The sequence below is a fragment of the Orcinus orca genome, chromosome 1 (assembly GCF_937001465.1).
Source record: "Orcinus orca chromosome 1, mOrcOrc1.1, whole genome shotgun sequence".
Lineage (NCBI taxonomy): Eukaryota > Metazoa > Chordata > Mammalia > Artiodactyla > Delphinidae > Orcinus > Orcinus orca.
Window position 1 is genome coordinate 189,598,773 of NC_064559.1, and position 27,180 is coordinate 189,625,952.

At 46.6% G+C, this 27,180-nt stretch overlaps 1 long non-coding RNA gene across 1 annotated transcript; it reads right to left on the minus strand.

Moving 5' to 3' along the window:
* Positions 1-9,220: 9,220 nt before the first annotated feature.
* Positions 9,221-21,636, minus strand: LOC125960282 (uncharacterized). Its single transcript, XR_007478746.1, has 4 exons — positions 21,560-21,636; positions 18,301-18,411; positions 10,194-10,395; positions 9,221-9,532 (listed from the first exon to the last, which is right to left on the minus strand). It is a non-coding gene; the product is annotated as an uncharacterized LOC125960282 (long non-coding RNA).
* Positions 21,637-27,180: the final 5,544 nt, after the last annotated feature.

Genomic DNA, 27,180 nt, shown 5'->3' on the forward strand with positions numbered 1-27,180 from the left:
AGTAGATGCTCAGTTAATTGTTAATGACTTGCTGAAAGTTAAAATTCTAAACTTCTTAAGATCAGGGGTTTGTAGTATTCAAAACTTCTGTCATTTTGAGATATAACAACTCAATACATTATGCAATTATTATGTTCCTGAAACATTTCATGTGCCAGAGAGCAAAAAAATCTACAAAAAAGTAGTAAAACCTGACCTTGAAGTTTATGGTTTCATCATTTAAGGAGCTTTTTTCTCTTCTCTAGCCAGGCTGAACAAGAAAACAGGAGAGAATGTACAAGTTACCAATATCAGAAATGAAAAAATGGTCATCAGTACTGATCCCATGGACATCAAAAAGATACTAAGGGAATAATAAGGGAACAACTTTATGCACACAAGTTTGATAACTTAGCTGAAATGGACCAGCTCCTTGAAAGACACAAACTACCAACACTCACAGAAAGGCAAATAGATAACCTGCATAGCCCTTCAGCTATTAAAGAAATCAAATCAATAATTCTTTTAAAGTCTTCCAAAAAAAGCAAACAACAGGCCCAGATGGTTTTGCTGGTGCATTCTACCAAACATTTAAGGAAGAAATATTACCAATTCTCTACAATCTTTTCCAAAAAATAGAAACAGAGGGAACACATCTTAATTCATCCTATGAAGTCAATAGTATCACAATACCTTAAAAAAAAAAGACATTATAACAAAAGAAAAGTATAGATCAATATCTCTTACGAACAGACACAAAAATTATCAAGAAAGTATTAGCGAATCAAATCTGACAACGTATAACAAGGATGAATATGTCAACCAAGTGGATTTTATTCCAGGTTTATGGGCTAGAAGACTCTGTATTGTCAAGAACTGTTAACATTTGAAAATGCAAGGATAGTTCAACAATTTGAAAATCAGTCAGTGTAATCCACCATAGCAAAAGGCTAAAGAAGAAAAATCATATCAATTGATGCAGTAAAAGCATTTAACAAAATCTAATGCCTATTCATCATCATTCAAAAAAAAAAAAAAAACAGAAACCTCTCAGCAAACTAGGAATAGAGGAAAACTTCTTCAACACAATGAAGAACATCTACAAAAAACCTACAGCCAACATCATATCAATACTTAATGGTGAGATTAAGATCAAGAATAAAGTAAGGATATCTTCTTTCTTATCACTCCTATTCAACGTCATACTGGAAATCCTAGCTAGTGCAATGAGACATGAAAAAAAAATTAAAAGCGTATATATCACTGTCTTCATTCATAGTTGGCATGGTTTTTTACAGAAAACCACCAAAATTCTGCAAAAAAAAAAACCTAAAATAAGTATAGCAAGGCCACAGGATACAAGGTTAATATACAAAAGTCTATTGCTTTTCTACATACCAGCAATGAACAAATGGAATTTGAATTTTTTAAATACCACTTACAATAGCACCAAAAAACCAAAGAACTTAGGTATATATATAACAAAATATCTTCAGGATCTATATACTAAAAAACACAGATAAAAGAAATTTTTGCAGGTCTAAGTAGAAGAGACAGTCCATATTCATGAACTGAGGTTTAATATTGTTAAGACATCAATTCTTTTCAACTTGACATATAGACTCAATGCAATACCAGTCAAAATCCCAGTAAATTATTTTGTAGATATCAACAAGCTGATTTATGTGGAAACATAATACTGAAAAAGAACAAAGTCGGAAGACTCACATTATCCAATTTCAAGATTAACTATAAAGCTACAGTTTTCAAGACAATGGAAGTTAGACACTTAGATCAGTGGAACAGAATAGAGAGCCCCAAAATAGACCCACATAAAAATAGTCAACTGGTTTTTTACAAAAGGGTGTGGCAAGTCAATGGAAAAATAATAGTGTTTGCAACAAATGGTGCTGGAATAATTGTATAACTATTTGCAAAAACAAATGAACCCAGGCACAGACCTTAACATCTTTCACAAAAATTAACACAAAATTGATCATAGACCTAAACGTAAAATGCAAACTATAAAATTTCTAGAAGAAAACATAGGAGAAAATCTAGGTGACTTTGGCAGCTACTCCCCCTGCCATCCCCCAGCTACCCTTCTGTGTATAGTTATGCCCCTTCTGGCTGCCCCACCAGCCTGAGAGATGTTGAGGATAAACACAGCCAGACATTAGTTACAGCGGTGAAAACAGAATTTATTCAATAACTACTGACACTAAGGGAAAGAGCTGAGCTCTACCCCAATCTGTGATTGGGTGTTTTAAAGGGAGAATGATGAGGAAGAGAGGCAATGGCAGGGTCTTGAGCAGAGTCAGGAAAGTGAAAAATTACAAAGAGTGAGAAGGAAGGCTGGTCCACGTAAAACCCATCTGGGTTTGCTAAGTGGCACTCATTGAGTTAGGCTCCTGCCCTCCCATGAAGGTTGGGAGACAGCAGCCATATCTTCAGGTGTTGGCTGGAACAAACAAAACTTCTTTGGGCATCCTTGAGCTTTGTCAGGCAGGCTCTTTAAGAGGGGCTAAGGACATCCTTGAGCTGTTAGAAACTGTTAGTGTTTTGTTCAGTTCTTTAGAGCTGAGGTTAGGCTTAGTCAAAAGGAGGGTTCAGAGGAACCAGGTTAGAGTCCAATCAAGGAAAGAATTTTTGTCAGAAACCAGGGGCATTTATTCATTCTGGGCTGTCAGTTCAATCTGCTTATGGTACTTAGGGTTTTGTTACATTTCCTGTGGCATCAGCTACGCAGGTAAGTTCTTCTTAAAAGCCTTCTCTGTAAGAGAGTTTACAGTGTCAGGTTCCCTTGGAACATGGATCTTATTCATCTCTTTCCCCCCACAGTGCCAAGCACAGCACCCAGCTCTTAGTAAGAACATGGGAAAATACTGGTTGAATTGGACAGAACTTGAAACAGAAATTGAGAAGGTTTTTCAGGGGTGCATTGGAGCATAAAAGAAACGGGTTTATAAACCAAAATCATTTTCTGTAGCTCTCTGGAGAGTGTAGCATTTCAAGGAAGGCTCTGGAAATCTTTTTTGTAAAGCGTGGAATTGCTTTCTATTGAAAAGAGTTCTTGCTTGTAAGGGTGTTTCACACACACACATGAGCTTGTGTGCACAAATTATAGAGATAATATATGATTTTTTGGTAGAAAGAAAGAGAGGGAGAAGAAGGAGGTAGGTAGGAAGAAAGAAAGGGAAGAAGGGAGGCAGGAGGCCAGGAAGGTAGGGAGGGAGGAATGAATAGACACCTGGATGTATAAGCCTAAAGTTCAGGGAGAGGTCCAGGTTGAGATGTACATTTGGGAGTCATCAGCATATGAATGGCATGTAAAGGCCACAAGTCTGTTGAAGTCCCCAAGGGGGTGAGGGAGGATAAGGAGAAGAGAAGCAATGGCAGAACTCTAGAATAACTCAAGGGTTACAGGTTGAGAAGCCAAGGAAGAACGAGCAAAGGAGATGGAGGAGGAGTAACCAGGGAAGCAGAGAAAACCAAGAGAGGGTGGGATCCCAGAGCGGAGAGGAGGGAAGGTTTGAGAGCCATGAGCAACTATTCCAAATACTGATAGGTCAAATGTCATTGAAAGTTGACCATTGGATTTATCGGTGCATAGGTAATTGATGACCTTGACAAGGGCAGTTATGGTGGAGTATGAAGGGATGAAATCCAATTCGAGTGCAGTGAAAAGAAACTGGGAGGAGGGGAATTAAAGATAGTAATAATCGTGACTTTTGTTTTATTGTAAAGGGAAACAAAAGTAACAGAAGAGGTTGGATATTGACTTGTTTTTATTTGGGGGGGATTAGAGAATTAATGGTGTGTTTGTACACTAATTGGAATGATCCAGAAGAGATGGGAACATTACTGATGTAGGCAAAAAGGGAAGGGATCTCAGGCACAAATGGCTTGGATAAGGGACATAGAGTTCATGTAATGAGAGGGCCTCAATGCATGAGGAATTTTCCTGAGAGTCTCTCACACAGGCACATATCCTTCCAGATACTCACTTATCTGTATACAAACCAAGATTATTAGAATCTTTATAATGCTATTTGTCTTTTTCATCAGTCTACTTTCTTTATTCAAAAACACATCATGGGGCTTCCCTGGTGGCGCAGTGGTTGAGAGTCCGCCTGCCGATGCAGGGGACACGGGTCTGTGCCCCGGTCCGGGAAGATCCCACGTGCCGCGGAGCGGCTGGGCCCGTGAGCCATGGCCGCTGAGCCTGCGCTTCCGGAGCCTGTGCTCTGCAGCGGGAGAGGCCACAGCAGTGAGAGGCCTGCGTACCGCAAAAAAACAAAACAAAACAAAACAAAAACACATCATGGACATTCTCCCAAGTCAGATCATAGAGGCCAAATTCAATCATTTTAATGGCTGCTCCGTACTCAATGTGCCATAATTTAAGGAACCAATCTCCTACTGATAGACGTTTAGATTTCTCCAGCTTTGCTATTACAAATAACATTGTAGTGAAGATCCTTACATAGCTTTGTACTCTAGCGTACTTCAGAATGATCAACTCCTAGAAGTTAAATTGCTGAGACAAAGGACATGTGCATTTTGAATCTTGATAGACACTGCCCAGCTGTCTTCTGCTAAGGTTACCCCAGTGAATATCCCACCAGCAGGATGTGAGAGAGGGAGTGTTAACACCAGGGGATTGGTCTGAGTTTGGACTTTCCATAGCAGACTTGCTTAAGGTAGTTCAGCCTGAAAGTATGTCTGTGTCAGAACCATAAGTGATAAACAATTGGCCTCTATCTCCAGCCTGCAGGACTGTGCTGACCCCATCTGGTCTGGGGAGCTGGAGAAGCGGAGAATTGGGATGGCAAGAGAGGAGAGAGCAGACAACGCGGGGCAGGAGGGCAGATCTGGGGAGCTGCAGGGAGCCGGGCGCTAGCCTGGTTCCTCAGGCCACTCCTGTGGGGTCCCGGGCAAGTGGCTCAGCCTCTCACTGCCTGATCACAACAAACATGCTTGTGTGGATCCAGGGAGGTAGCAAACATGAAAACGAGATTGTAAATGTTGGGGCAGAGACGGCAGGCTGCCCACCAATAGTCGCCCTCCTCTTCTTTCCTCCTGACACGACCCCTATTTTGTCCAGGACAACAATTTCCCCTACTTAAAAACATTACATTTCCCATCCTTCTACAGGCTGTCACGTGACACAGCTCCAGCCAATGAGACGGGGCAGAGGTGGCTGTGGGGCATTCTGGGAAATTCCCTGGAAGGGCAGGGGCCTCTGGCTTCTCCCAGAGGACCGCCAGCTGCCCAGCCTGAAAGGAGGCCCAGGTGGAGCAGCCACACTGTGACCCCAAGGGCGTCCGCACACCCTGAGGACACTGAGGGGAGATACAGGAGGAAGCTGGCCAGATGGTATCTTGGAGCTGCTGGGCTTTCACCACCTCCCACCCCAATGATTCACTGAGTGAATCCCGCCTCACTGAGTGAGAAAAATAACCCCTGACTTGTCTAGAGCTCCACTGATCAGGTTCCAGTTACTCTCAGGAAGGCCAGTCCCAACTGTACAAGTGACAGTGTGCAGGGTGACAGGGTACCAGACTGGACTCCAGGCACGCTGGCCCACGCCCCCTTCACCACTGACCAGCTGTGTGAGGGAGCCCAGAGGGCTGGGCCCCTCTGAGCCCCATTATTTCATCTATAACCAGGGAAACAGTTACAGGGACTCCAGCCTTGCAGGGATCAAGGAGGGTAAGTGACACAAACTCTTTAAAGGCTTCTGTCCTGAGACATAGGGGGCTGGCCCTGACCTCTGATTGCTGGGCAGCTGACCTTGGACAACCCCCAACTGCTTTCTGGCCCTCATTTGTTTCATGTTTAACACACCTTGCAAAGTGTGATACTGTTTAAGGGAGAGAGGTTGTCCGTGTGTAAATATGTGGCTGGTTGGTAGTCCCCATCAGAGGCCACAAGAAGGGCAGCTCAGGGCTCATGCAACCAGCAAGGCCAGTGGGGTGGTGGGAAAGCATCAGACTGGGAGCCGGGAGCCCTTCTACCTGGATCGCTCTGCCTGCACTGGAATGCCCCTCCTCTTCTGGGCCTCAGTTTGCCTCCTATAAAACGCAGGGTTTGGGCTAGATGACCATGAAGAGTCTCACCATTTTTCATACTCTTGGAGTTAATTTTTCTGCTTTCACAGACCTGCAGGGAGGCATGGTCAGGTGGCAGAGGTTGGGGTCAGCTACCGATCAGGAGTGTGAAACGTGAAGAGCCCCAGGATCCTCTGACAGAGTCTCCAGCAGGGCGCAGCTGGGTGTATCTACTGAGACACCTGCCCATGCTGGGGGGGTGGGGGCAGGGAGGTGATGAGGGACCCGTTTTTCCACTCACCCAAGGCAGGATGGACTCTAGCCCATGTAGGCTGCCCTGCCTGGTTTGCGTGAGAGCCAGGCTTGCCTTGCACAGCGTTCACTGTAATTCAGCAGCACCTCTGAGCAGGTGGACACCGGCTGGACCGACCTGTCTGGGAAGACCTGAGTCTTCTACTAATGAACCATGTGACCCTGAGGGAGTCACTTAACGTTTCTGGGTCTGTTGCCTCATCTCTAAACATAAGGATGTCAGACCAGGTGCTTTTGAAGATCCTTCCAACACTAAAATATAGGATTCTGGATTTAGGATAATAGTACTCACACTCTAATTAGACTATTGGGAAGATGAATTAAGATCAGCCATGCTTCAAGGATATTAGGCTTTTCTCCCACTATTCCTCTTGATTTTATACATTAGCTATTCTTGCCCTCTACCCTAACCCAGTGGAGCATATCTGTAGGCTGTTGCCATCCAGTATCCTGTCACCCTTTTACTAGTAAAGCTGTAATTTCCCCCAGAATTTCCCCCTCCCCTACTCTCAGCCCATCCCAGGCTTAGGCTGGATCAACCCCACCTCCAGATTGCAGGATCTTTCTTGATTGGATTAAGCCAATCACCACATTCCTTCCCACTGACCCAGATCAGTTCAGGGGTAGGTGTGTGACCCTTGGAGCCAATGGGAATCGGCCCAGGACTTTTGATTAGTTGTTGAGGAAGCTCTCTCTTCTCTGCTGGACTCCAGTCTGGATGGAAAACCATCTGGCCTCCAAGAAGTGAGATCTGAGCATGGCCTTGCATGGGGGAGAGATGCTAAAAGATGGAGAACATCCTGGTGGCATCATTTGAGCCCCTGAAACAAGGTGGAACTAAAGGTTCATCCCTGAGCTTGTCAGTGGCATAAAACCAATAAATCCCTTCTGAGCTCAAGCCAGGTTTACGCACTGAGGTTCCTGTCACAGGAGATGAAAGAGCCTAACGGCTGCCTCCCCTCCGGCATCTAAGTCTCCAAGCTGAGACCAGCACAAAACTTTGCCGTGTCAGCCTCTCCCCCAGGGGTGTGAGTCAGGTTCATCTCCCGCTGCCCCTTCTCCCCGTTCTCTTCCCTCCCAAGGAGGAAGCTGCAGAAACCACCCCGTAATGGCATCTCCAAGGGCGAGGGCACATTATCCCCAGATTTTAATGAACCGAGAAGCCCCGTCACTGCCAGACCTGCGTCACGCAGCGACCGTGAGGGCTGCTGACTCACCCTGTGGGTTCCTGGTGCTGACTGGCCTTCTGGCAGGAGGCGGGTTTGAGCTGGGAAGCCACGGGTCGTATTTAAGGTGGGGGTTGGACGGGAGCATTCACATAGAACTCTTTAGAGTCAAGGCTCTGGGAGGGCTCTTAGAAGCGCCTTGTTCTGCAGATGTGCAGAGAGGTCATGTGACTTGCCTCGGGTCACACAGGGATCTGGAGACTGAGTTGGGCCCAGAACCCAGATCTCGCTGTTCTGAGTCCAGTTGCTCCTTTCACTCTGCCATGGCTTCTTCCCAGGATGAGATCTGTTTCCTCCCCGGGTCCTAAGCAGCCCCTCTCATAGAATCCTTGCTATCTCCCGGAGCCTACACTACACTGAACACCCCCAGTTATTCCATCAGCGGTCCCTGCGCCGGTGGGTGCAGAGGGGATATGGATGGGTACCGCAGGGTCTGCTACACTCATTCCCAGGGCCTGAGCTGAGCTCTGGGCTCAGGCACTGCCCCTCTTCTCAGATCTTATGCATGCCCTTCTTCACCCCGAGTCAGGACCTCCCCTCACCACCGGCTCCCGGGCCCCACAGCGGGTGGAGCTCCGCCTGCCTGCAGGACACACCCTTGCTCTGTTTTGTTGCTGGAAGGCCTGGGCTGACCTTGCTGGCCATCTCTAACCTGCCCCAGTTTCTCTAAATGCTGTCCGGCCTCCTATCAGCCATGGCTGGGGCTGCCTCCGAAGTGCTGCTGTCTCTTTGAGCAGGAAAGTCTATTGCCCGCATCCCTGAGTCTCCACGTCTGGTCGGCCTCCATGTAGACCCACTCTCCCACTGCCCAGCGGTGCCCAGAGCCTCCGCAGACCATCAGCGGTGGGACGGGGAGGGCTGGAGGCCAGGGCTCCCCATCACCACTCACCCAGCTCAGCAAGTCATCTGGCACCCAATTCAAGTCAACAGCCACTTATCTGAGCAGCTACTGTGTGCAGGCAGCGTGCTCAGAGCTTCCCACAGCCCCTCCTGTGACCCCCGCAAGTGCCCTGTGGAGGAGGGTTCATCAGCTCCACCTGCCAAGTGGGGAAACTGAGGATCTGCCCCAAGGTCACCTGCCTAGCCCTAAGACACCCTGAAGGGGATGCACACACATTCCCTCCCTCCCACTGCCCCTGCAGGGATGTGGTTTTCTGTAACCTCCAGGTACAACCCGCTCTGCAGTCTCCCTTCTTAAATCCTTGGCCACTGTTTACCTGGAATCACCCCATGGATCTCGCTGGGTAAATGTCAGAGACCGTCTCCTGGAACCAGAGGCCAGGACCAAGTGGCCAGCAGACCCCACAGCCCTGCTCCGGCGAGGGCCTTCTTCAACCACAGTCACCAGGGTGCTGCATCTGCCCCACTTTGGACTTTGCGACAATCACAAGAGGGCTTGTTATCAGAACTGATTTGTGAGGGTTGAAAGGCTTCGGATGAAGATCTCTGCTGTGGGACCGCTGGACTCAGGCAAAAATCCAAGGCCATCATCAGCTGTTTGGGTGAAACATGATGACTGTCGTGAAATTTTAATTAAACTCTTACTGGCATGAATAATTGAGCATGACGGTCAGGTGCACTGACTTCCTCAGGCCCGCTCTGGAAGGAGAGCAGGGGCAACCTCGGTGTTAGGTGCAGGGCTCTGGGGGAATCTGCAGATGCCCGAGGTGCTGAGGGGGCAGCGAGCGACAGGACTTTCACCCTCACCGGCCCCAGGAGCTGCCCCCATTATCTCTCACCTCAGGGGAGTCATTTTTCCCTGTTTCCTGCTCTGCTTGGCCCAGCAGGAAGCGGCAGGTGAGAGGAGCAGATGGGAGGAAGAGACGGAAAAGCAAGAGGTGTTGAGGGTTGCGGTCTGGATTGCAGCTGAACCTCAGGTATAAATCGCGATTACCCAGCTTGCTAGCTGTGCTATCTTTAGCAACCTACTTACTGTACCTCTCTGAGCTTCAATTTCCTTATCTGAAAAATAAGGACCATAACTCCCATCATTTTAGAAATACTGATTATTTTCTCCTGACCCACTTCTCCCTGCTCAGCCCACAGCCTCAAAGTTCTTCTCCTGCTCCCACACCACCAGCAACCCTCAGCTGATGAACAGTATTGAGATGGACACTTGGTCCACACTGGCCAAGTTAGCAGATCTCCCCTCTCGGGAATCTCAATTTGGAACATGGAGACGGAGTCATTAAACTGTGGCAGCCGGCTGGAAGAGGGGTAGCTCAGGGCAGGTAGGGGCCACCATTTTGGTGTGGCCACAGTGGGTCAGAATGGGCAGAGGAGGCCCCACCCCCGGGCGTACCACGTAAACACACATACTCATGAATGAGTACAAGTGAAAACTGGGGAAATCTGAGTAAGATGGGTGGGTTGTATCAATGTCAATCTCCTGATTGTGATATAGTCCTGCAGTTTTAGAGGATGTTACCATTGGGGGAAACTGGACAAAGGGTACACAAGATCTCTCTCATTCCTTTCTTTTTTTAAAATTCAGCTAAATATCAATTCCCCCACAGGATGATGAATGCTTGCCCAGCTGGGGGCTGTGGTAGGATCCATCTGGCCAGTGTCACCTGATTGTGTGGGCAGGGCTCCCGTTAGATCCAGCGAGGAAGGAGCTTACCTGGGTTGCCTTCTGTGGCCAGGTTGGGGCTAATAGAGAAACTGGGCCTGGGTCTCCTTCTTCTGTGGGTGGGTGGGATCTAAGACATCCTGCCGCCGTGTTGTTCCTCCAGTCCTGGGGCCCTTAACCCGTCTGCCTTCCTCAGTCCACTTTACAGAGTGCTCCTTTGGTTCTCTTGTCATTTCCAGCAACGACAGTTATGCTTAGTGGGGAGGAACAGGGAAAGACCTCTGTATTATTTCTTATAACTTCACAGGGCTCTTCAATTACCTCCCCCCACAAAAAGATTAACTTTAAAAATAAATTATATGCCAGAAAAAAATAAATAAATAAGACGAATACCACCAATCTCATTGCATCATTGTGAAAATTAAGTAAATTAACATATGCAAAGAACTTAGACCATGCCTGGCATGCAGGAGTGCAAGACAGATATTCATTCTTCTCCAACAGTTTAGGAATGTTATGTTTCTAAAGTTTTTTTGAAGTTCAAAATATAATTTTCCCTAAAACTCTGTTATAGACTGGGGTTGGACCGAAAGTCCTAATGGCTTCTACCACTACTAACCATGATAACAAGGCTTCTTTGGGGAAATGTAGTGCAAACGCCAGACACCAACAACACAGCCTCCCTTCCCTGGGCCATTCCCAAGAAATGGGGGGAAAAATTGTATGGGTGCCCTAAGCAGAGAGAGCAAAGCAGAGTGAGACCAGGCTCTGTAGACGTAAGAAGTCAGAGTCAGAGTCGACGGAGACAAGGAGCCTGAATGTGCCTCCGATCCACGTCCCTTTAGAACACCAGTGACACCGCCCACGGTCGGTTGGGGGCTTACTGTGCGCCAGGCTGTGTGTGCACCACCTCATTAATTCTCACCACCACTCTCCAAGGGAGGGACTGTGTTAACCTGTTTTACAGCTGAGGAAACTGACACTGAGAAGTTAAGGAACGGAACTTCCCAAGGTCACAGCTTGGATCTAAATCCCAGACCTGTGGCGACTCCACCCCTGGCCCCTGACCACTGCCCTCACTGCCCCTCTACTCCTGGGTGTCCATTTGTATGGCTTTTAGGGCTCATGTCCTCAACCCCCCTGTGAGGGAAGAGCTGTTTAAATCACTGTCCCCCATCTACAGATGAGGAAACTGAGGCCCAGAGAGGGAAGGCAACTTGCCCAAGGTCACACAGCAGGGAGTTGGGGGATCCCCATGTACCTAACTCCTCCTCTAGGGCTACCTTGCCTACCCCCCACCGCCCTCCCCACAACAATCCTCAGAGGAAAGCACAGACTGAGGCCCCCTTCTCCCTGGGACGGGGGTGTCGTGGGCTCACAGAAAAGCCTCCATTCACGGTATCTCCTGTCCTGGTGGCCAAACCCCTCTTTCTAAGTCTGCACCACATCCACCTTATCCTCCCCACCCCCGAGCCCATGACACAATAAAGATGTTTAAAAAAATAAAACAAAAACCAAAAAAAAAATTTAATGACATCAGCTTCCAGCCACTGGGAAACTGTGCCTGACCCTTTTAGTGTTCTACATGTGTTACTTCAGTTTAGTCTCGTAATACTTTAGTGAAGTATAATATAATTGACATAAACTGCTTGTATTTAAAACATACAATTTGGTAAGGTTTTTTTTTGTTTTTTGTTTTTTTTTCGGTACGCGGGCCTCTCACTGTTGTGGCCTCTCCAGTTGCGGAGCACAGGCTCCGGACGCGCAGGCTCAGCGGCCATGGCTCATGGGCCCAGCCGCTCCGCGGCATGTGGGATCTTCCCGGACCGGAGCACGAACCCGCGTCCCCTGCATTGGCAGGCGGACTCTCAACCACTGCGCCACCAGGGAAGCCCAGTAAGTATTTTTATATACATCCTTGAAGCCATCACTGCAATCAAGATAATCAAAGTACCCATCACCCCCAAAAACCTCCATGTGCTCCTTTATAATCTCTCTCTCCTGTCCGTCTCTGCTCTCCCCCACCCCCATCCCTGGACAGCCGTGGATCCGCTTTCTGTCACTATCAATGAGTTGGCATTTTCTAGAATTTTATGTAAATAGAATCATACAGCAATGTGATCCTTTATATCTGGCATCAGTGTAATTATTTTGAGATCCACTCATGTTGCATGTATCGATAGTTATTTTATTGCTAAGTAGTATCACATTATATAAATATGCTGAATTTGTCCATCCATTGACCTGTCCATGGACATTTGGGTTGTTTCTAGTTTGAGGCTATTATATTTAAAGTTGCTATGGACTTTCACGTTCCCCTTTGGTGAATAACTGGGAGTGGAAGAGCTAGATCATATGGTAGGTGTTTAACTTTGTAAGAAACTATCGAACTGTTCTCCAAATTGGCTGTATGATTTTATATTCCCACCAGCAATGTATGAGCATTCCAGTTCTTCCATACCCTGGGCAAAACTTGATATGGTCCATCTTTTAATTTTTAGCCATTGTGATACCCCAGGTCTATAGAGGCATTTCACTGTGGTTCTAATTCGTGCTTTCCTAATCACTAGTAATGTTTGGCATCTTTTCATGTGTTATTTATTTGCCATTCACAGATCCTCTTTGATTACGTGCTCAACTCCTTTGTTTACTGGTTGTTTGTTTTGAGGGTTCTTTACACACTCTGGATATAAATCTTTTATCAGATATATGCTTTGCAAATATTTTCTCCCAGTCCATGGCTTGTATTTTAATTCTCTATCTTTCAAAGAGTAAATGTTTTTTTTAACTTTCATTAACTTCAATTTATCAGTGTTTTCTTTTACAGATCATGCTCTTGGTGTCATCTAAGAAAGCTTGCCTAACCCAAGGTCACAAAGATTTTTTCCTCTGTTTTCTTCTAGAAGTTATATCATTTTAGGATTTGTATTTAGATCTGTAATCAATTTTAAATTAAGTTTTTGTGTGATGTAAGGTATGAACTGAAGCTCACTTTTTTGCGTAGGGACATCCAATAGTGCCAGGACCATTTGATGAAAAAACAATTTCTCTACTGAATTTCCTTTTCACCTTTGGCAAAATTCAGTTGTGCATATATCTATGGGCCTCTTTCTGGACCCTCTATCTTGCTCTATTGATCTTTCTGACAAATATGTCAATATGACACTGTTTTGATTCCTTGAGCCTTATAAGTTTTGAAGTTAAGTAGCGTTAATCCTCCAAATATATCCTTTTTCACAGTGTTTTGACTATTCTAGGTCTTTTGCATTTCCCTATGAATTTTAAAAACAGCTTGTACATTTCTAAAAAAAACAAATGCCTGTTGGGCTTTCAATTGGATTGAGTTGACCGAGAGAACTGACGCATCAATATTAGGTCCCCTCACCTTGAACGGTATATGTCTCTTCATATATTTGGATCCTGTTTAATTTCTCACACCAATGCTTTTTTTTAGTCCAGAGTGTATAGGTCTCATACATCTTTTTTCACAGTTATCCCTGAGCATTTAAAAATTTTTGACGCTGTTGTAAATGGTGTTTTTTATTTCAATCTCTAATCGTTCATTACTAGTAAATATACAGTTGATTTTTCTATATTGATCTTGCATCCTGCAACCTTGCTAAGCTCATTTATTAGTTCTAATAACTTAGATTCCTTTGGGTTTTCTATGTAGCTGATCACGTTGTCTGCAACTAAAGTTTTACTTATTCCCTTCCTGTGTGGATGCATTTCATTTCTTTTTCACACCTCATTGTACTGGCTAGACCCTTAAGTACAGTGTTGAACAGAGCAGATTTTGAAAAAGGACATCCTTCTCTTGTTCCTGATCTTAGGGGTAGAATATTCACTCTTTCACCATTAAGTATGTTAGCTGTTGGCTTTCACACGTTCTCTTTGACAGTTTGCAAAAGTTCCTTTTTATTCCTGGTTTGCTGAGAATTTTCATAAGGAATATAAATGGCAAATAATGAAATGTTAAAACATGTGTAAAAACTGATTGGAAAGTGGCCACCATACTTCTTCTCTGTCTGCATCTGTCTCCTGACCTTTGAAATATGACTTTGCTTCTCTTCCCATCAAGAGATGAGGTCTTTTTCCCCAGCTCTTGAATCTGGGATGGCCCTGTGACTTGCTTTGGCCCATAGAATGTGGTAGAAGTGACATGCCAGTTCCCAGCTGTTCTAGAATATGCCCAGGGTTGTTGTCTTTTTGTGTTTTTTTAAACTTTTTATTTTATACTGGAATATAGTGGGTTAACTATATGTGTGTTAGTTTCAGGTGTACAGCAAAGTGATTCCATTATACATATACACGTACCTATTCTTTTTCAAATCCTTTTCCCATTTTAAGTTGTTACATAATATTGAGCAGAGTTCCCTGTGCTACACAGTAGGTCCTTGTTGGTTATCCTTTTTTGAGTACAATTAGAGGATAGATGTGTGGACACAGAGGGGGAAGGGGAGGGTGGGATGAATTAGGAAATTAGGTTTGACATAAATACACTACCATGGGTAAAATAGATAGCTAGTTGGAACCTGCTGTATAGCACAGGGAGTACAACTCGCTGCTCTGTGATGACACAGATGGGTGGGATGGGGGGTGGGAGGAGGGAGGTCCAAGAGGGAGGGGACATATGTATACATATAGCTGATTCACTTCATTGTACAGCAGAAACTAACACAACATTGTAAAGGGCTGTTGTTTTTTTTAAAATCAGGTATGGTAAGACACGCAGACACAGAAATGATTGTCATTAAGGAAGAAGTTTATCCTCACAGATCCCTAGAAGAGCAGAGCACACTGCACAGGGCCATCTGGGGAAGCACTTGGGTGGGTTAGGAGGCAGAAGGAGAGTAAGGGAGAACATGGCCCAGAGTCTTTATTAGGGTTTTTGTGAGAAGGAATGGGTGGGGCGAGGTAGGTATGCTGAGTAACCTTCGGATTGGACAGTTGGAATAATTTTTGCAGACTATGGACTATTGGAGTCACCCCGAGGTGCCTGGTAACTGGCTCTGGGGTCATTTAGGGCAGGGGAAATATTGGCATGGTATGTGAGAGTTTGATAAAGAAGAAGAGTGGGGTATGGGCTCTGGCTTGTATCTCTAGGTGAGTAACTTTTTTTCCTTTTTTTTTTTCTTGTCTGTCTTTGACCATAGTTTTCTTTTTTTCCTTTTCCCTTAGGGTGCTTACTAGCTGGACTCTGAGTGGTCCCCAGTGGCCTCTGCTGTGAGCGGTGGCCTCCCTTTCTAGGGCATCCCACTCAAGCTCAGGGGGGCTGGGGTTTACATCTGAGAGAGCACCAGTGCTATCAGCTTTCTTTTTCAAGTTTTTTTCTTTTGAGTGTGGAATTCCCTGGTACTGACACGCAGTACTTCAGAGAGCCCTTGCACATTGATTAGATGTTTTACTTTTTTTTGTTAATTGAACCATATCCTCGGGGAGTGAGGGGTCTGAAGGGAACCAGGACTGGGATGTTCCTTTCCTTTCCCCTCTTTTTTTTTGTTTGTTTGTTTTGCGGTACGCGGGCCTCTCACTGTCGTGGCCTCTCCCATTGCGGAGCACAGGCTCCGGACGCACAGGCTCAGCGGCCATGGCTCACGGGCCCAGGAGCTCCGCGGCATGTGGGATCCTCCCGGACCGGGGCATGAACCCGTGTCCCCTGCATCGGCAGGCGGACTCTCAACCACTGCTCCTCCAGGGAAGCCCTCCTTTCCCCTCTTTTATTAAACATTGAGCCTCTGGTGTCCAGGGAGGGGCCCTTTTATATCCCACTGGGTGGGGAAACAAATCGCAACAGCAGGAAGCAGATGACAGCAGAGAAGCTTGCAGCCTGAACCACAAGGATTGCAGGGCATCACGCTCCCCGGAGGAGGAGGAGAAACTCGCACTGACCTCGCAAATGGGACCCTCGACACGTGGCAAAGGTTCAGGTGACGCACTTCCCGACTGCTCTACAGAACAGGCGCAAATGTGACTCCGCGAAGCTCCCAGGGGAAAGGGGAGGTGGTGACCGTCACCTTGAGTATATAACGTCCCAGGTACTAGGCACGTTCATCGAAATGACTCAGATGGCCCCAAGGCTTGTAGGTCCTGCCCAGTCAGCTGGTCAGACTTGTCCCACAGCACCAGAAGTGTGGTCACTCCTTGTCCCCTGCAGAGGGGTCTCTTGGGGAAACGGAAGTAGCTAATCACCTCCACACCCCCGGATGCTCTGTCCTGAACACCTGAAACTCTAGACCACCAACAGCTCCGGGAGGACTCAGCTTTTCGAGCTCCACAATCTGCGGCTGGGAAATCATGGCGCCACCCGACAGAAACAGCACAATGCTGTCACCATCGAGCAGCATGTGCCCCAACACCTGGCTGTGCCTCTCAGGCAGTGGCCGCTGTCTGTGGGGTCCGGTCAGTAAGCAGAGGGCAGTCTGAAGACATAGCATCTCCACCTAGTGTCAAACCACCCCGCTTTGCTGTACCAGTTGTGTTAAAATGTACCCAGTGTTGAGCATCTTTTCATGTGCCTGTTGGCTAGTAAAATAATACAAATGAATCTCTATACAAAACAGAAACAGACTCACAGGCATAGAAAGCAAACTTATGGTTACCAAAAGGGAAAGGGAGGGGGAAGGGATAAATTAGGAGTGTGGGATTAACAGATACAAACTACTATACATAATATAGATAAGCAACAAGGATCGACTGTATAGCACAGGGAACTACATTCAATATATTATAATAACTTATAATGAAAAATAATTTAAAAATATATATATATATAACTGAATCTCTTTGCTGTGCACCTGAAACTAACACAATATTGTAAATCAACTATACTTCAATTTTTAAAAATATACTCAGGGTTTTTTTTAACCAGGTATGGTAAGACGTGAAAACATGTTATAGAGGAGGAAGTTTAAACGCATAGATCCCTAGAAAAATGAGGCACAGCACAACACGCAGAGCCACATGGGGAAGCACAAAGGTGGGTCAGGAAGCGGAAGGGGAAGAAGGGAAGGCATGGCCCAGAGCTTTGTTCAGGGCTTTTGTGGGAAGAAATGGGCAAGGCAAGGTAGGAATGCTGAGTAAGCTTAGGATTAGATACTCTGAGTAATTTGGGCAGCTCTGGGCTATAGGGGTGGTCCCTGGTTGCCAGCACCTAGCTTGGGGTGATTTAGAGCAGCAAGAATATTGACTTGGTGTGTGAGAGTTAGATAGGGGTGGTCAGGGCTGGAGGCTCTGGATTGGTTGGTTTGTACATCAAAGGCATTCTCACAGGAGAGTCACTTGCTATCTCTAGGAACTAACTAGCCCTTCCTGGAGAGAACCAGCCTCTAACACAGAGCATCAAGAATATGGAAAATAAGAATATGTGGTCAATCCGCCAACCCATGTCTCAAAACAACTTTGTGCGCTTTCACTCCCTCTTTTGTACCTTTATCTTCACAATGAAGATAGGAACAGGCCCACTGTCAGATGAGGCCACATGAAAGAGAAATGAGCCATCCCAGCTGAGGCCATGCTAAACCAGGGACTGCCCCCGCCCTGAGCCAGTCCACAGCTGACTGCAGGTGCATGAGTGAACCCAACCAAGATCAAGCAGACCCACCCCATCAGCAGAAGCACCCAGTTTATGTACACACTCCTGAGCTAAATAAATGCTTATATCTTAAGCCAGTAAGTTTCCGGGTGGTTTGTTATGCAGTATTAGCTAACTGATACACCACATCTCTCTCACTGCAGAGCTGCGGGACTCAATAGCTTTGCAGTGTTTCCTCTAGTGCCTTGGTTCTTCTCAATCGTCTCTTCACCATTATCTTTGTTCCTAGGATTCCACAGGTATCTCACCCTGCCTAAAGAAACTGAGCTGCTAGAACTCACATCCCCCTTTCAGTGCATCCTTTATTCAACCACCCAGCAGATACTTAAAATGTGCCTACTATATGTGCCAGGCACCAAAGAATAGAAAATGGCGAAGATAGTGATAGAACCTGCCACCAAAGGACTACAGGAGATATGAAAATTAAATAAATAATTGCAGAAATAACTACAGTGGAGTTAAACATAGCATTTCACCCAGAATTTGTTCCATTCAGCATATAAAGTAGCCCAATGTGCAATTAAGTTGCAGCCACAACACTCAGCCAGAACTGTCAGAGCTTACCTTGTGAGAGAGCAGGTGCCCATAGTGATCAGAACTCACACTCCTCCATGAACAGCGGGACTCCCTCTGCGAGGGGGTACACCAGCTCCAGACCAGAGGAGTCCCGCACAGCTGTAATGAAGGAATTACAGGGTCCTGGAGAAGGAGTCTGGAGGGCTTTGAAGACAGACCATCAGGAGGGAGAGGCCGGGTGGGTTGGAAGAGGAAGCCTCCACCAGGGTCAGCCAGGCTGGATCTCGGTCTCAGATCTCCCACCCACTCACTGGTGACCTTGGGAAAGCCCCTTAACTCCTCTGAGCCTAAGTTTCCCTAGGATCCTGTGAGGGTTGCATGAATATAATGCATGTGAATATGCCCAGCACAGCGCTTGGCTCAGAAAAGATGGGCTGGAATGAAATTTCGTCCACTGTGATGAGGAGACCTGGGACCAGGACCCAGTGTTCTGATGTCTGAACTCTGAGCCTTCTGCCTTCCCTCCTGTTCTAGAAGCTAAACCCAGTGTCCCTCCCTTTGGACCCAACAATGAGTCACTTTACACTTGGTGCCTCCCTTGGCCATGTGCCCCTCACAGCATTCAAAGATGCCGGGATTCATCAGGGCACCGCTCCCCGGGATGACCGCAGCTCCACACCAGCTCCTTTCCCATCTCCCTCCCTCCCTCCCTCGAGATTCCACATCCTTGGGACAATAGCTGAGTGCATTTGCAGAGAGTTTCTAATGGCTGGTTGGGTCCCTCGAGGACTACTGTGCATTCCCTATAATGACATTCATTAGTCTCTCTGACATCAATACCGTTCTCAGGTTAATATGTTTAACTTAATGAGGCATTATTTTCAGTTAGAAAACTCCTGAAGAAGCATGTTTTCTCCTGGTGAACGAAGCTGATGAATAGATTAATACCAGGCTTGAAAAGCTGACCAAGAATTTGAGTCTAACCAGCTCCTTTTTCTTCTTCAGGTATGAACTGAGCTTGAGTTAATTTGCGTTAAACTTGTCATTTCTTAGAGTAAGAAACAGGAGGAAGATCCCCACTTTGGCTCTGTGATTTGTCTTCCATGTGCCTGCTGTTTCCCTCCTCCCATCCCCAGCCCCAGCTCTAAGACCAAGGACCAGCAAATGATGCGGGGGGAGGGGGACATAGCATCTGAAATTGAGCAGCAGGAGGGGGCAGAGTGTGAAAGGGGAGCCCCCACGTGGCTACAGAGGCCACCAGCACAGTGGGCACAGCGGGATTCCGGCTGGCCCGTCTCAGCCATCGCCCACTTTGTGCGGTTCACTGTGCCCAGAACCTAGTAGGCACTCAATAGACATTTGCTGAATGAGTTCAGTAGATGATCAACAAACGGCTCTTATGTATTCAAGGAATCACATGATACCAAGAGAGAGAAAGTACTCCATGTCCCAGATACATCTGGTGGGTGAGTCAGTGTTTATGACTCCTGGCCTAAGGGCCAAGTATGACCCAAAGGCCAATCTCCTTTGATTAATCAACCGGTGGATATTCCCACATCACTTTTCCCAAGGGCACCTAGAGACACTGCCAGCCATAAGATGCCAGCTTCTCCCAGAAACGGGCTTCCAAGTCATACCAGTTCAATGTGCTGTGTTTGCACAAAAGTCAGGTGGCAGGAAGGGACTCAGCACACTTGCTGTACCCACCCTCCCCACTCACTCCGGACAAGTCCAGCCCTGTTTCCATTGCGTTCAGAGTCAGGGGTGGGAGTGTTTGCTATGGAATGAATGAGGGTTTTACAGGCAGACAGAGTTTATTCCAAACTCACTTCTGTCCCCTCCCCAGCCTGAGAGAGCTTGGGCAAGTCCCTCCACCACTCTGAGGCTACGTTTACTCAGTTGTAAAGTGGCAATAATGCTGCATTCTTTATTGTGTCACTAAAACGAATTAAATGAAACCACACGTGTAACACAGGGAGTGCTCGGTGAATGCAAAATTAAATTGGAAGGAGATGACTTCATCAGACCCTTCCCAGGATTTTACCTTCCGGCCTCCTCAAATCTACGTTCCCTCCTGCAGTTCTCCAGCCCAACTGATTGCAAGTTGTGAGTCTGACCATGGGATCTCCTGCCCTTCCTGGCCCATCTTTTCCACATCCCTGGTCTCCCACTCTGTTGGCTGTAGCTGCTCCTACAGGGTCTTGACAGCCAGCCCATCTAAGGTCTTAGATAATAACCTGCCCACAGCTTGTGCATGTGCCCTTTAGTATATCCAAGAGTGCCCCTCCCCCATCATATGGTATCATGGCTGATGGAGAGAGCTTAGCTTTGGCGTTCTTTTTTCTGGACCACCCAAACCTAGGACAGAGTTTCAGTGCCTCATCAGTGAGAAAACAAAGCTAACATACCATTCACCACTGCTGTTTTCTCTCCAAAGGCCCCTGTCATATACGGTTTCCAAGGCTTAGTTGGGGAGGGCACCAAGAGCCTGGCACATGGGGGAGCCATGAGATAGTAGAAATAATGATTCTAGGGTGGATGGAATGAGGTTCTGAAGCCAATTGTGCCCTCCTCCCCTTGGCTGTGGGGGCCTGGTTGTAGGGACAGGCCCTCACTCTCCTTTAGAACCTTGGATAGTGGCCATGCTGGCCTAGGTTCTAACCCCAGCTTCCGTATGTCTTTCATGACTCAAGGAACAGTAAATTAATATAGTGAGAAGGAATCTCGGAGAGAGAGTTTAACAATCTCTCTCTTCATTTTACAGGTGAAGAAATGCCAGGAGTGTTGGAGTAGTGATGTAAATTGATAAAATGGTCACTGGACTAAAAGGCCAGTGATTTGGATCAGTTTTATATCCCCTTGGGCAAAATAAATTCCCTCCATGAGCCACAATCCTCTGCTTCTAGGATGCCTGGTTTGAGGTGCAATGCAGGTGCTATCTCTGAGGTCCACAGCCCTAATTCTGTCCCCATGTGGGGAAAACCCCCCAACAGGCTTGTGAGTCTGCTGATTGCCCGCCATATTTTTGTACTCCAAGTATCTTATCCCTTCTGTTCTCCTATACGGAAGATCCTTGATGAGTGGCTAATAAGTGTGGCCATATTCGTCGACACCAAACTAGTTAGATCTTTTAGAAGCTTCTTCAGCAGACACCTCATGAGACGTTAAAATGTTTTTCAACAGGTCAAGAAAGCAACTCCCAGATTCAGAGAATGTTCTAGCTGGAAGTGTTTTGGCAATTGTTCCATCCAAACTTCCGTATTTTATAGATGAGAAAACTGAGGTCCAGGGAGAGAAAAAGTCCTACCGAGGGTCCCTCCGTGAGTTAGTGGCAGAGCTGGAACCGGAACCAAGATCAGCTCCTGGCCCCAGACAACATCCCTGTCTACTTCCCTCTGCAAGTGCTGCAGAAATCCACCCAAAATATTTCAGTCATGTCCCTGGGCTGAAGACCCTAAACGTCAGCCCTGCTATGATGATAGCTAACAATAGCAATGACGTCACTGTGTGTTGGCTGCTCTGCACTCATTATTCCATTGATGCTTCACGAGAGCTCTATGAAGTAATCCCCAATGTTAGTGGCATTTTAGAGATGAGGAAATTGGGGATAAAGATACTTGGCTGGTTGGTGTGAAATAGGAGATACGTGCTCTTAACCACATGGCTCTTTACTTCTCAAAGGCCCTCTAAGCCAACTGGATCTTCAGCTTATTCCACCTACTCCAAGACCTCACCCTACCTCTCTCCCCCCAGATCTCTGCTTCTCCAGTTGGTGGAGTCCCAGGCACAGCACCTTTTGGAATATAAGCCAACCTTCCTAGAGCGTCAATACTACTCAAAGATTTAGTGGAAGATTTTTTTTAATTCAAGAAAATACAAATATATAATGGAATACAGGGAAAATTAACATGACTTTTTTCAAGATCAGTGCACAGTCCTCAAAATGTTCCTTTCCGTGGTGGCTCATTTCTGTCAATGCCCTCAGATGCCCAGAGAGCATTCACTACCCCCTGCCCTAAGAGGGTTTTGTAAGAAAAGTTTCAGGAGCATTGCCCTTAATAATAACTGGCATCCTAAAGATCATCTAAGCCCTCAGTAACCTTAATCCCTAAAGGTCAACTGGATCATAAAAGGTGTGACCCATGAGGGTACCTGGGGAGAATGCTCCAGGCCACAGGAACCACAATTGTGAGACAGGAGGTGGGAGTGTGCCTGGCATACTCGAGGGTCATCAAGGAGGGTTGGCCCCCATGTGACTGGGGCAGAGTGGGGAGGGAGGGTTAGGGGAGGCGGGGGGAGAGAGGTCACAGGCATCTTGGGTGCCCGTGAAGGACTCTTTAATCCGAAGAAGATGGGAGCCATGGAGGGTGTAAGCAGAAAGGACCTGGTTGCACTGGCACTTTCAAAGACTCTATTCTTCTGCTCCATGGAGACAAGACCATAGAGGCAAAAATGGAACCAGGGAGAACGTTGAACAGCTCCCACAGTAATCCAGGCAGATGTAGCTGTGATAAAGGTGGGAGCTTAAATAAACGTATTTTCCAGGTTTACAGTAAGGATCATGAATAACGAACAATAACTAAACAAACAGGCACCCAACACGGTGCATGGCACATTGTAGGCCCTCTGGAGATGGTAGCTATTATCATCAGTAAATGGAAAGGGCTGATAAATCTGAAATCAAGTCTTGTCGCTGCCTGTCTTCATCCGAGTCTAGTAGCTCCGTCTGGTCTCTTGGAGGGAACTAAAGTAACAAACCCTCAGGCTGCAAAGAGAAATTGCTGATGATGCAGTGCAGCAGGGAGTCCCTGGCCTAGGTCTTCCCATCACCGGGGAAAGGCTTAGATAAGTGATAAAACACTCACATTTCACACATTCAACATGTGCTCAAGCAACGTCATATGGGGTGTTTTTAAGGTGAAGGTAACCTTTTAAAATAATTTGCTGTCTCCTGACTTAAAAATTAAAGTAAAAGTTTGAAAGCAACTTGAGTTCCCCCAACTCAAAGCCCTTCACTTGTCATAAACTTTTTTAATGGCATTTTTAATTACATCAATAGCATGCTATGTTCACATAGGCAATAGATCAAGGCTGCTCGCTTTGGAGTGAAGCTGACAGCCAGTTCAGATCAGAAAACGTGGTTTTGGGTGAGTCGAAAAAAGAAAATAGGGCCCCAAGACAAATTAGCTTCCAGCTTTTCAAAGGCAGCGTTCGTGCTTGTTGGCTTTTGTTCTTTCTGAGAATATCAGTCAGAAAATTCCCAGACGAGGTTGAACATCTCCCAGGAACATAGATAGAGTAGGAGCCACACTGAGCAAAGACATTGATCCTGAGTGGAGCTGGGAGCTGGACCACAGCTGGTTGGGTGACCTCGAGCCCGTTGCTCTACTTCTCCAGGCCTCAGTTTCCCCAATGTGTAAAGCAAGGGGTTGGGCCAGTTGGTCTCTCACAATCTTTTTGAGTCTAAACTTAAAATAAGTCCAAGGAAAACTGAGACAAAGGGAAGTAAGTGAGCAGGGAGTGGAAAGAAGGAGGGAAGTGGAATCCTGAAGGGTGATGCATAGAACCGAAGTGAGGGAAACACCGCCCTCCGAGAGAATGAGAGAACGTGATGACCAACCCAGGGTGGATTAGGCGGCAGGGTTTGTTAACCCCTTCACCCCCACCGTCTCACTCAATCTTCCGCATAGTCCCAGGAGGCCGGTCTTTTTATCCCCATTTCATGATTGTGGCACCTGAGACACAAACAGGTGAAGGGACTTTCCCAAGGTCACACTGCTGGAGAATCAGAGAAGGAAACAGACGGAAAAGTGGGTTTGGCTGACTGCAGTCCCTAGAGAGGGTCACAGAGGTGAGACTCAACAGATCTTCCAGCTCCAGCTCCAGGGCCCTTGCCATCAGTCTCTGGATTCCTCACAGCCCACTGGACACCTCCTCCTGGATGCACTGATGGTACCTCCGCGTGTTCTAATCACCAAAATTGGTGCTATCGCCTTCCAGTCACACAGCTAGACGTGAATGCATTGGAATTTGAGCCCACATCCAACTCATTTTAAAGTTCAGGTACTTTCTAGCCTATGACATCACCACCCCCACCCCACCCCCAGTAAATCATATGCCAAGTTCTATGATTCTCTCCCTGTGAAGTTTCCTCTGTCAACTTCTTCCTCTCAAATCTGACTACCCATCTTTGAGTCACAACAAGAGAAACCCAGGCAATATCTCAGACACCACTCTGTGAACTGCGCAAGGGCAGGACCTACACCTGGTTTATCAAAGACCCCCAGTGCTCAGCAGAAGGCCTCAGCCATGGGCCAGTTACCCCAGGAGGTAGGTCAGGATGCCTGGGTACCTCATCCCCCAACAAAGTCCCTAGGGTGGGAAAGGCAGCCAGGCTGGGCCAGGTCCAGATGACCTGGCCTCAAGCCACTCACCCAGCATGGCTTGAGAACGTGTGCCCAGGACCAGGGCTGGAAGGAACCAACAACAGAATGAGGGAAGAGGAAGACCTTCACTGCAGCCCCAAGGAGGGGCAAGACTGGGAAGTAGAACTGAGCACCTGGGCCAGGTGTGGTGAGGTGAGGTGAGGTGAGGTGAGGTCATGGGGAAAGCGAGTGATTCAGGGTCATGTCTGTGGGGGAAGGATGGGCCTCACACACTGCTGGTGGGAATACAAATGGCAATAACCACTTTGGAACACTGTGTGATGGTATCTTTTATGGCTGAACATACGTATAGTCATATGTACATATACTCTGTGTATATATATATATATCTCAGTATATGTGTAGATTGTTATACATATGTTCATGAAATAGTCCATGAAATCCAGAAATTCCACTCTGAGGTGTCCATCTAGCAGAAATTCATCCATATGTTCCCCAAAAGACACACACAAGAATTCCACAGCAGCACTGTTCATAGTAGTCCCAAAGTGGACAGTACTCAATTTCACCTGGAGTGAGATGGGTAAATAAATAGTTGCATATTCAAACAATATACATATATCATATATCAACACGAGCGAACAATGTACAACTCAATGCAGAAACTTGGATAAACCACACAAACATAATGTTGAACAAAGTGGAAACAAGGCCCGTCAGAGCACAAAATAGTTCAAATCCGCTTGTATGAAGCTCTGGACCAGGCACAGGCAATACGCAGTGTTAGACGTCACAGTACTGAGTACCAGTCTAGGCTTGGTGGGATAGAGACAGGCTGGGCTGCTGGTAACATTCTCTTGCTTATCCTGGTGCTTGTCCTACAAGTATATTTAGTTTCAGAAAATTCTTCTAGCCACACACTTACGATTTGTGCACTTTGCTCTATGTATATTTTACCTTACATTATCCTATAATAAAAAGTTGGCTTTAAAAAAAGAGAAGCCCCAAGGCCCATTCTACTGAAATGCCTAGAAAATGCCAGAGAGGTGGCATGGCTGCAGTCACACCAGACAGAAGCACCCCTCACATTGCATACGAACAAACCGTTCACAGTCAAATGATGAATGAATGAAGGGATGGACAACTACATGAACCATTGAATAAAGGAGTGAACCAGGGAATAACAAATAAATGAAAGAATGAAGTGATGAATGAAAGAGCACATCCTCGAGTGGTAGAATGAACGACCCGATGAAGTAAAGTGTGAAGGAATGAAGAAGTCGCTGGTTGACTGAGTGAGGAACTGGGTACATAAATAAACAAGGGAAGAAAGAGTGAATGAAAGTACGATCAATGGGAGGAGGAATGGATAGCAAGGAATAAATGGACACAGGATAAGTGTGTGAATAAATGAATGAAAGAAGCAATAAATGTATGAAAAATAAAACTAGTACTAGAGGTGAATGAGTGCATATAAAAAACAATAAGCAAATGCATAATTGTACAAAGGTGTAAATGGAACAATGGTTTGATGTGTTCTGGCTGGATATGAAGGGGAAGTATCAATAACCTTGCGGAAGCATCTCCACTCAATTGAGATGTAATAAGAATATAATTGCAAATATCACTGGTGCCACTGAGTACGCCGCTCGCTCCCCAGGATTAACTCTGGTTTCAGTGGGAAGAGCTAAATAGCATTCACTACATTGTTTTTCCAGTTATGTTCCAGATAATTACCTATTATGTAGCAACCCCCCAGCATGATTTTAATAATCACTATTTAAATAACGTATTTTCATTGTCTCCTTGCAAGTTAAACTCTGGTTAGTATAATTACTGTCAGCGTGGGAAAGTTTGCTGTGTGGCCTGGGAATGAGGAAGGGGGTTGCGTCATCACCATGATTGTCCCATAAGCCCCCAAAGCCAGGTGATGCTGGGAACGGAGCTCAGGTTTGGGGAAACCTGGATCCAGGACATGAGGCAAGTCCCTCCTTCATCTGGGCCATCTCTGTCAGCTCCCCTGAGAAGTGAAGATGGTCTCCAAATGCCCAAACTCCCCAGGTTATCGGGGAGCTCTCACTCTAGACCCAGGTCAGGGTCAGAGTTAGTCACCCCCCAACTGTTTCCCCACAGCTCAGGCGCATCCTCATCAAGGGGTAATAGGGTCTCCGTTTCTCTCCACCTGACTGAGGGCGGGACCCATCTGATCCTCAGCACGCGCTCAGCTCCCAGTGCAGGGCCTGCACACAGTAGGTGCTCAGCGAACGCTCGAGAGGAACACATGAATCTTGCTGCGCAGTGTGGGTTTGAGAAGCCACTTCAGTCCCTTTCAGAACCACGAGGTTTTATGAGCAGGCGGCCACTCACCGCGTCCTCACGGTGGCCCCATCACTGATGCTCTCCCAGGTGTCACTCCTTCCCTGGACCCGTCTTGGCCACTCCCCCACTCCCTGTGCACTGCCTCTAGTACATATGGAAACCGGTGTGATTGTACACGGAGTATCAACGGGCTCTGATGTGGGGCCGGGGCTCTGCTCTGATC